This window comes from Sycon ciliatum, unplaced genomic scaffold, assembly GCF_964019385.1.
Source record: "Sycon ciliatum unplaced genomic scaffold, ocSycCili1.1 SCAFFOLD_1445, whole genome shotgun sequence".
Lineage (NCBI taxonomy): Eukaryota > Metazoa > Porifera > Calcarea > Leucosolenida > Sycettidae > Sycon > Sycon ciliatum.
This window is the reverse complement of record NW_027044823.1, coordinates 3,634-14,607: the sequence shown is the minus strand read 5'-3', so window position 1 is coordinate 14,607 and position 10,974 is coordinate 3,634. Positions and strand designations below refer to the sequence as shown.

Here is a 10,974-nt window from a genome sequence, read left to right as displayed (position 1 = left end):
CGTAACCTTATGTCCTTTTCCTTTCTACATTTATTTATGGCTCAACACCCGAGTTTCAAATTGCACACCTGATGAGCCGTCACGAACCATACGGCGAAACGTACGTCGTGTGAAACAACTTGTTTTGTAGTCAACTAGTCCATCACAATGTCATGCATGAGGAGTACTGTAGGAGTTTGGCTTTCGGCTTGTACAATTCGTTTTCGCAAAGCTTCCCCTTTCTTTACTTATCTTTGATATAAATTTTATGACTCACCCAAGTTGGGTGGTGTGCTGCTTTGCTGCTTCGAATTGTAGTTAGACCGCTTTGTCAAATATCGTACTGGTCTCGTCATCGTCCAGTAACAATCGACATTCTTTGTTCCGCTGGGACTATAGCTTTTGCTCGTTTTCGTTGCGCTTGCCTTCCCCTCTTTGGTCTTTCCATAACCTTGAACCTTCCAAGTTGGAAGGCTGTCGGTTAGCGCTACGGAAATGTGTTGAAGCTAGGTGTCAGGACGTCGAATGTCTCAGTACTCTTGTCAGTTGTGTGCCTAGTTATTGCACTTTCTGACTGTATATAGTATCCAGTTACAGTGATGGAGAGTTATTCTTAACTCGTATCCTTATGTCCTTTTCCTTTCTACATTTATTTATGGCTCAACATCCGAGTTTCAAATAATAATAATAATAATAATAATGCCACAGCACGCGTACAAAGGCCAAAGAACAATGTATGAGAATACACTGAAATTAAGCCAAGTCCGCTTCTGTCTCCAGTCAACAAAAACTCATCCATAAACGATGTCGGATCTCCATTTCGACTTGTCTGCAGCAAATGCTTGGGCTCCTTCTAGGTCGCTGGCATTCTTCAAAGGGATGTACACATCCACGGTGAAAATTACAAAACGGGTGGTCGTGTCATCGCACAGGCACAGTTCTTGACCCGTACACGCGGTCACGTTTCGGAGAAATTCCAAGGCAGGTCCAAGGTCGCTTAGAAAGAGACTGGGGGAGATACGCACGTTCTTCAGAAAAGCTGTATACCCCACCCCTGGCCACATCTACGTTTCCCGTTTAATCTGCTCCCGCTTTCATCCAGTACAGACACACGGATCATTATGGCAACCGACTAAAACTTCCTTACGTGGAAATAGACGCAGCACTTTGTACCGTAGTGTGATGACAGCCTAAGCTAAGCACCTCCCTCATTCATATTGATATGGTAATACTCATTATGTTGCTTCATGAGCTGAGCATTTGAGGATTTTGCACACGCGCTGAATACTGCAGTCCTTAACTGCCCAAAGGAGAGTTCGGGTATGGTATTGCAAGGAACAAGAACATAGCTCACCATCTGTTAGGGACTCTTCCCTGATCGCTCTCTTCGGAGATGATGCTGGTACAGAGTAGGAAAAAAAGAAGGTAGAAATCCACATTCAACAAGGTACGTTTGAATGGAGTCAACCACTGACAGAATACCCAAAGTGAGCATGCAGTGGACCTACCCTTGCCTCGGCAGCGGACTAGGGTCAGGCACTACATTTACACATATTGAGACCAGGCACTGCATTTCCACACATTGAGACCAAGTAATGTATTCCCACACAATGGGCAATGCAAAAATTGAAATAGTATTATGCACGTGTCAACATCCAAGATGACCAGTTCCCAGTGTGCCTCACAGCCTCAAAGGACACAATACTCGTGCAATGTCCTCACACTTCTTACCCGTGCTCCAGTCATCGGATGGACGCTTGAGAGAACTTCCCTGTCGTGCCGCTTGCATGTCGGCGTTGCCATTGCCTCTATTCATCTCCTCGAGTGCAGCTTCCTTTCCTAGCTCCAGCTCTGATTTTAAATAGAACACAACAACACAAGCTGGTCTTCTTTCCACTACAACTAACTAACCATTTTACTGCAATCCAGCCGTGTTAGATTTCACTGAAGAGTAGAGTTGTGGCCAAAGAATTTCGACCCGTGAGCCGAAAGCAGCGCCAAGGCTCATGCGGCTCTCGGATGTGTGTTTGGAGCATGCACGGTGTAATTGATATCGAAACGACGTGCTGCTTTTGACCCGCGGGTGGATTTCTTTACGGTCACGGCTGTACTTAGCACCAAGCAGCACTCTTTGTGAAACCAACCTTGCAATGGAAACTGTTCTACGAGGAAATTATTCACCACCCTTCATTGCAGCCCTGAACCTGGAAGTACATTTTACCATAGGTGGTAAGATGTATGCTATTGTCAATTTGAACCAAGAGAGTTGGAAGCTGGATTCTGTGGAAGATACTAGTAGGTGATGCACGCCATGATGCCAACAAACCTTGAAATCACATGTAGTCCATGCTCTTAAAATAACTGTTACATGTGGAGCTTACGCCTCCTAGCCCTGCCGAACTTGACACTTCACTGTTTCAGTGTAATGTTTTAAAAGTTTGTGTCACGATACACGTCACCATGTAGAGTATCAAAACCACTCATAATAATGTTATTCTCATACAATCATATACGAGAATTGTTTTATCAATTTGGTACGTATCAGAAAATCATCTCTCCAGTGAGAAGGCAGTATTGCCGGTGCACCGAATGAAATAAAAATAATACAACACAATCCGGCTAAGCGCACTCACAGCAGTCACGTAGTTACCGCACACGTCTTTTTATTTATGTATTTGAACACTCGAACGAATGACAGGAGGGGAGCTCCCTCCTGTCATCATGTTCCTCATTCGAGTATTACCACCCGAAAAGTAAAATTCCATCTTCACGCCTCTGCCCAAATAATTTGTACCGCCTATTCGGGTCAGCCCCATGATTCCGGATTTCCCAGCGATTTCCAGTCTGGCTCAGTCATGACTCTTCATGCTAGCCTGTTTCCCCACAAACCATGCAATCAAATGCAACATCATAAATCAGCCTCTTGCATGCTGGTCTTCTAGTATTTGGGTTGAGCATCTAAAAAAGTTGTTGTTGCTGTTGCTGTTGAATTTTATAATTTTCATTATTTATAGTAACAGCACAAACAGGCGGTAACGCCTTCGTTGATAGCTGTTCTCCTACTTCAACTTGCCGGGAGGGCCGGGTACATGTAGTAGCAACAGTGACTCACTTTCTCCTCTTGCTCATACCCCCAGTCCTCACCAGTGTAAGTGGTAACAATACTAACATTACCTGGGCGGATCGGGGAGAGAGGCTGCGCCAGCAGGTCTGCCAAGTGCACCGCGCTTGCCCTTCGGAGCGCTGCGATGATTTCGACCAGCGCTTTCGGTTGGTGTCTGACGAGCACGCGCAAGTATTCGAGAAGCCTCCTGGACCCCTCGATCTGACCGAGTTCTCTCGTCGCTGCACAGACGTCTTGTACGACTTCGTCTTTCAGGTCTGGAGTCATCAATTGGTCCATCACCTCGAAAGGATTCATGTCCTCTAGAAGGGCGATATAATGTCTATCCAATCGCCGCCTGGCTTCAATTCCGTCGATCTCTGCCATTGGGAGAGAGCCGTGGAATCAATTTGTAGAAAGGGTTCAACTTCCAGCAACTGTGCCTGTGGTGGGCTGATGAGGAGGTCGAGAGTAGTGCCAATGCCAATGGGCACCAAGTCATTAGTAAAAAACGGAACACTCAGATTTTTTCTCAGCATGCACAGTAGTGATACATGTACACAGTCGTCGCCAAAAAAATCCGGCCAATGCCAGGGGTACGCGTACATAGGTATGGTAGGTAGATCTACGCGGTTGATCTACATGTATTTCATCGCGGGTTCATGTACTATACTGGAGTGGCACCATGCGTGCACTATGTATGTACATGTATTACTGCACAAGGACCAGTGCAATACCGGTCGATATCTGCACTAACGGCGAAGCCGTAAGTGCAGATATCGACGCCGGTATTGCACGCGTCCGAGTGCAGTAATACATTTATCGCACCCCTGCCACCACACAGTCTGTCACCACACACTTGACACAGTCTGGTGCAACCCTAGCATGCTGCATGCAACCCTGCTATCATTTCACAGTCATACAACACAGCACAACCAGTCGCGTTCAATTTTAGAGGAACACTTCTTTCGAGCAGCTGCTGTCTATAATTATCACGGGAGATCCTGGAAGTAGCGGGACAGCTTGCTCATGTCGTCGTCGTTGATGGGGTGTTTGTGCTCCACCGCTTTGACTTCTCCCGCTTTCTTTGGCTTCATGAGGAAGGCCTTCAATGCAATGTTTGCGTCCTTGAACGCTGGGTCACTGTGGACGTTCATGGGCCGCTTCAACTCGACTAGCTTGCGATGTATTGCGGAACGGAAACCGAGCAAGCTTGATGCAGAGTAGAACTTCACTCCAGCTTTCTTCGGACGCAATTCGACGTATGCATGTCGCAGAATGTAAGCTAGGTCGCTTGCCGTAACCGTACTCAGGTCACAGCGACGTCCTGTGTCTTTACAATACTCGTCGAATAAGCGGAGCCATTTGTCAGTTGCCTGCTCTGTGTTTTTGTTTTTCTGCTCAGAAACGAGGCTGTTCGATGGTGGCGTCGGACAGTTTCTCAAATCGGCTGTCGACAGTCTTCTCCAATACTTGGGCGTCCGCTGTCTCGACTCTCACGGAGCTTGTGAAGTTGACTTGGCGGACGCAAGCCGGGTCCACATTCGCTTCCGCGACATCGACAGCGTCCTCGACCATTAATATGGCATTATTATTTGGTGTGCTGCAGCAAGTCAGCAGCGACTCCCTGGCGGAGCGACTCGCAATATTCCCAGCACACCGCCATGATCCATGCCAGCCAATGACTATGTGGATGCACTGCACTCTGCAGTGCGATATTATTGCACCCCGGCCCGGCGAGTGAGCGTGCAAATAACCTATATCTGCACGCTCACTTCGAAGCGAGCGTGCAAATAACCTATATTTGCACGCTCGCTTCGAAGTGAGCGTGCAAATTATAGGTTATTTGCACGCTCACTCGCCGGGGTGCAATAGGGCTTGAAAGTGATGACGTCAAAACGGCCAGGGAGTAGTAAGTTGACATCAGATTTATATTTTTGGATCCACTAAGGTGTGACTTTGCTATTGCCTAAGTATGTGGGTGCATAGCAACCCACTCATGTCGCATGCAGGTGTGACTTTTATTTCGCCACCAGTTGTAACCCCGCCCCCAGTAGCCAAATCAGTCAGTTTCACTGGCTACATCACCATGCTGTGGGTAAGACCGCTTGAAATGTGCTTGGATCCATACAAAAACTGGATCCAAGTGGATCCATTTTTGAATTTTTGAAATTGTTGCTATGCTATGGCGTAGCACTTTCAAGCCCTATATCGCACTGCAGGCATCCACATTGGCTGGCGGTGTACTGGGGAATATTGCACGCTCAGTAAGGCCGCTGATTGGCTCAAACCATGGAAACACTCACGTGGGGTGCGATAACACTTCTTTCGAGCAGTTGCTGTATACTCGGGAGATCCTGGAAGTAGCGGGACAGCTTGCCCATGTCGTCGTCGTTGATGATGGGGTGTTTGTGCTCCACCGCTTTGACTTCTCCCGCTTTCTTTGGCTTCATGAGGAAAGCCTTCAATGCAATGTTTGCGTCCTTGAATGCTGGGTCACTGTGGACGTTCATGGGCCGCTTCAACTCGACTAGCTTGCGATGTATTGCGGAACGGAAACCGAGCAAGCTTGATGCAGAGTAGAACTTCACTCCAGCTTTCTCCGGACGGAATTCGACGTATGCATGTCGCAGAATGTATTAAAGCTAGGTCGCTTGCCGTAACCGTACTCAGGTCACAGCGACGTCCTGTGTCTTTACAATACTCGTCGAATAAGCGGAGCCATTTGTCAGTTGCCTGCTCTGTGTTTTTGTTTTTCTGCTCAGAAACGAGGCTGCCGATGGCGGCGTCGGACAGTTTCTCAAATCGGCTGTCGACAGTCTTCTCCAATACTTGGGCGTCTGCTGTCTCGACTCTCACGGAGCTTGTGAAGTTGGCTTGGCGGACGCAAGCCGGGTCCACATTCGCTTCCGCGACAGCGTCCTCGACCAATTATTATTTGGTGTGCTGCAGCAAGTCAGCAGCGACTCCCTGGCGGAGCGACTCGCAATATTCCCAGCACACCGCCAGCCAATGACTATGTGGATGCACTGCAGTGCGATATTATTGCACCCCGGCGAGTGAGCGTGCAAATAACCTATCTGCACGCTCACTTCGAAGCGAGCGTGCAAATAACCTATATGCACGCTCGCTTCGAAGTGAGCGTGCAAATATAGGTTATTTGCACGCTCACTCGCCGGGGTGCAATATCGCACTGCAGTGCATCCACATTGGCTGGCGGTGTACTGGGGAATATTGCACGCTCAGTAAGGCCGCTGATTGGCTCAAACCATGGAAACACTCACGTGGGGTGCGATAACACATCTTTCGAGCAGCTGCTGTATACTCGGGAGATCCTGGAAGTAGCGGGACAGCTTGCTCATGTCGCCGTCGTTGATCATGGGGTGTTTGTGCTCCACCGCTTTGACTTCTCCCGCTTTCTTTGGCTTCATGAGGAAAGCCTTCAATGCAATGTTTGCGTCCTTGAACGCTGGGTCACTGTGGACGTTCATGGGCCGCTTCAACTCGACTAGCTTGCGATGTATTGCGGAACGGAAACCGAGCCAAGCTTGATGCAGAGTAGAACTTCACTCCAGCTTTCTCTGGACGGAATTCGACGTATGCATGTCGCAGAATGTATTAAAGCTAGGTCGCTTGCCGTAACCGTACTCAGGTCACAGCGACGTCCTGTGTCTTTACAATACTCGTCGAATAAGCGGAGCCATTTGTCAGTTGCCTGCTCTGTGTTTTTGTTTTTCTGCTCAGAAACGAGGCTGTTCGATGGCGGCGTCGGACAGTTTCTCAAATCGGCTGTCGACAGTCTTCTCCAATACTTGGGCGTCCGCTGTCTCGACTCTCACGGAGCTTGTGAAGTTGACTTGGCGGACGCAAGCCGGGTCCACATTCGCTTCCGCGACATCGACAGCGTCCTCGACCATTAATATGGCATTATTATTTGGTGTGCTGCAGCAAGTCAGCAGCGACTCCCTGGCGGAGCGACTCGCAATATTCCCAGCACACCGCCAGCCAATGACTATGTGGATGCACTGCACTCTTCAGTGCGATATTATTGCACCCCGGCCCGGCGAGTGAGCGTGCAAATAACCTATATCTGCACGCTCACTTCGAAGCGAGCGTGCAAATAACCTATATTTGCACGCTCGCTTCGAAGTGAGCGTGCAAATATAGGTTATTTGCACGCTCACTCGCCGGGGTGCAATATCGCACTGCAGTGCATCCACATTGGCTGGCGGTGAACTGGGTAATATTGCACGCTCAGTAAGGCCGCTGATTGGCTCAAACCATGGAAACACTCACGTGGGGTGCGATAACACTTCTTTCGAGCAGTTGCTGTATACTCGGGAGATCCTGGAAGTAGCGGGACAGCTTGCCCATGTCGTCGTCGTTGATGATGGGGTGTTTGTGCTCCACCGCTTTGACTTCTCCCGCTTTCTTTGGCTTCATGAGGAAAGCCTTCAATGCAATGTTTGCGTCCTTGAACGCTGGGTCACTGTGGACGTTCATGGGCCGCTTCAACTCGACTAGCTTGCGATGTATTGCGGAACGGAAACCGAGCCAAGCTTGATGCAGAGTAGAACTTCACTCCAGCTTTCTCTGGACGGAATTCGACGTATGCATGTCGCAGAATGTATTAAAGCTAGGTCGCTTGCCGTAACCGTACTCAGGTCACAGCGACGTCCTGTGTCTTTACAATACTCGTCGAATAAGCGGAGCCATTTGTCAGTTGCCTGCTCTGTGTTTTTGTTTTTCTGCTCAGAAACGAGGCTGTCGATGGCGGCGTCGGACAGTTTCTCAAATCGGCTGTCGACAGTCTTCTCCAATACTTGGGCGTCTGCTGTCTCGACTCTCACGGAGCTTGTGAAGTTGGCTTGGCGGACGCAAGCCGGGTCCACATTCGCTTCCGCGACAGCGTCCTCGACCAATTATTATTTGGTGTGCTGCAGCAAGTCAGCAGCGACTCCCTGGCGGAGCGACTCGCAATATTCCCAGCACACCGCCAGCCAATGACTATGTGGATGCACTGCAGTGCGATATTATTGCACCCCGGCGAGTGAGCGTGCAAATAACCTATCTGCACGCTCACTTCGAAGCGAGCGTGCAAATAACCTATATGCACGCTCGCTTCGAAGTGAGCGTGCAAATATAGGTTATTTGCACGCTCACTCGCCGGGGTGCAATATCGCACTGCAGTGCATCCACATTGGCTGGCGGTGTACTGGGGAATATTGCACGCTCAGTAAGGCCGCTGATTGGCTCAAACCATGGAAACACTCACGTGGGGTGCGATAACACTTCTTTCGAGCAGCTGCTGTATACTCGGGAGATCCTGGAAGTAGCGGGACAGCTTGCTCATGTCGCCGTCGTTGATGATGGGGTGTTTGTGCTCCACCGCTTTGACTTCTCCCGCTTTCTTTGGCTTCATGAGGAAAGCCTTCAATGCAATGTGTGCGTCCTTGAACGCTGGGTCACTGTGGACGTTCATGGGCCGCTTCAACTCGACTAGCTTGCGATGTATTGCGGAACGGAAACCGAGCAAGCTTGATGCAGAGTAGAACTTCACTCCAGCTTTCTCCGGACGGAATTCGACGTATGCATGTCGCAGAATGTATTAAAGCTAGGTCGCTTGCCGTAACCGTACTCAGGTCACAGCGACGTCCTGTGTCTTTACAATACTCGTCGAATAAGCGGAGCCATTTGTCAGTTGCCTGCTCTGTGTTTTTGTTTTTCTGCTCAGAAACGAGGCTGTCGATGGCGGCGTCGGGCAGTTTCTCAAATCGGCTGTCGACAGTCTTCTCCAATACTTGGGCGTCTGCTGTCTCGACTCTCACGGAGCTTGTGAAGTTGGCTTGGCGGACGCAAGCCGGGTCCACATTCGCTTCCGCGACAGCGTCCTCGACCAATTATTATTACACTTCGGAGCTTCGGCTTCGAATGTGACAGTGTGTTTGGCCTCAAATCGCTCTAGTTTTCCATAAATTTCCAGCGGTTTAAAGATAAAAATGCAAATGCACGCCTTGATTGCACCTAGCACCTCTTGCTTTCTTTGGCCTTTTCTTTCGCTTCTTTGCTGATAGGTTACCTTTTTCCTTTGTCCAGTATCCTTGAGACTTCAGTCTTCTACCGCCGCTATGGCAGTGTCTATTGTCTAATGACAAGTAATGATGACTCCGAAGCTGAAGCTCGCAGTCCAGGCCTAGGACTAGTAAGAGTTCCTACCGGATCGTCGTGCTGTCCGTGTAGGTAAGTGCTGAAGTAACTAGTTTGTGCCGATATGGAAATTTCGGCCTTTTCGGCCGCCAATGCTGATGGCGACGCTGCGATGGTTCCGTGGGTTTGCAAGCACCGACGAGTGCCTTGTTTCATGCCCCGAGTCACGATTTCCCTGTTGGGTCAGGGCGGCCTTCACGAGTTCGGCAGGCTCTTTCGAGTGCCTTGCCAAGGCTCCGCGCTTAGCGCGTAGCAACATCAACAGACGGCTTACGTCACGTCATTGGGCAGGCCCTGACGAGTGCCTTGCCAATCTCTGTACCTACAAGTAACTGGTATCCAACCCCAATCGATGGACGACGCGGACATGGCGGATATGCGGCGGCTTCTGTCACGACAGTGGGCAGGCCCTGTCGCGTGTCTTGCCACACTCAAACCATCCGTCCACTGTCGATGGACGACGGTCTCACCAGTGGGCAGGCCCTGTCGCGTGCCTTGCCACACTCTAGCCATCCATCCACTGTCGATGGACGATGGTCACACCACTGGGCAGGCCATGTCGTGTGCCTTGCCGCACTCTAACCATACGTCAATTGTCCATGGACGATAGTCTACTGTGAGCAGGCCCTGTCGCGTGCCTTGCCACACTCTAGCCACTCTAACCATCCATCCACTGCGGATGGACGATGGTTGAACCAGTGGGCAGGCCCTGTCGCGTGCCTTGCTACACTCTAACCATCCGTCCACTGTCGATGGACGATGGTCTCTACAGTGGGCAGGCCCTGCCGCGTGCCTTGCCGCACTCTAACCACTCTATCCACTATCCATGGACGATGGTCTCGTGGGTTTGCAAGCACCAGCGCGTGCTTTGTTTCTTGCCCTGAGTCGTGCCTTCCTGGTGTGGTCAGGGCAATTTCACGAAAAGCAGGAGTGCCTTTCCAATGTCTGTGCCTAACTCGCATCCACCCATGTCGGTGGACTGTGCGGTCAATGTAGATATGGTGGCTTCCGTCACGCCAGTGGGCAGGCCCTGTCGGGGGCCTTGCCACACTCTAACCATTAGTCCATTGGTGATGAACGATGGTCTCGTGGCTTTGCAAGCACCGGCGAGTGCTTTGTTTCATGCCCAGAGTCACGCCCATAACTTAATGCCGTTCTGCCATTCTCATATTGTTGTTTCGCAAGTACAGTTCTACCTGTGTTTGCTTGCTCCTATACCAAGCAGAATCCCGTATTGACCGGGAAATGTTCCTGCACCAAAGGGCTGTGGATCGAACGTACATCCCTGTGTCAAGCGGAATAATGTCATATCAGACCAGTTTCCGCTGCACCACGGGCGTCCGGTTAAGACAGGTTTACCTGTATGTAGATACATGGTTCTGGAAGCATAATCACGATGTCAGAGGTGGCTGATGCACCTCTGTGAGCAATGAAAAATAAACATCAAATGGTTGCCATTTGTGCAGTGCCAACAATGTACTGCCACTCCTATTGCTCAAGCACCTTTTGTGATAGCAACCTCGAAGTGGTGAAGCATATAACACTTTTGCTGTTGCCATACCTCAGTCTGACCTTCGGTGGCTGGAGCACGTACGGACACGGGCGCTCCAGCTATCTGCTGAGCGTAGTGCCAAGAGTGCAATGTCATGTACACTTGCCTTTGTGTACGCTATGACTTGTGGTAT

At 50.0% G+C, this 10,974-nt stretch overlaps 1 long non-coding RNA gene across 1 annotated transcript; it reads right to left on the bottom strand.

Moving 5' to 3' along the window:
- Positions 1 to 671: 671 nt before the first annotated feature.
- LOC135830638 (uncharacterized) lies at positions 672 to 3,219 on the bottom strand. Its single transcript, XR_010556076.1, has 3 exons — positions 3,154 to 3,219; positions 1,711 to 1,830; positions 672 to 1,378 (listed from the first exon to the last, which is right to left on the bottom strand). It is a non-coding gene; the product is annotated as an uncharacterized LOC135830638 (long non-coding RNA).
- Positions 3,220 to 10,974: the final 7,755 nt, after the last annotated feature.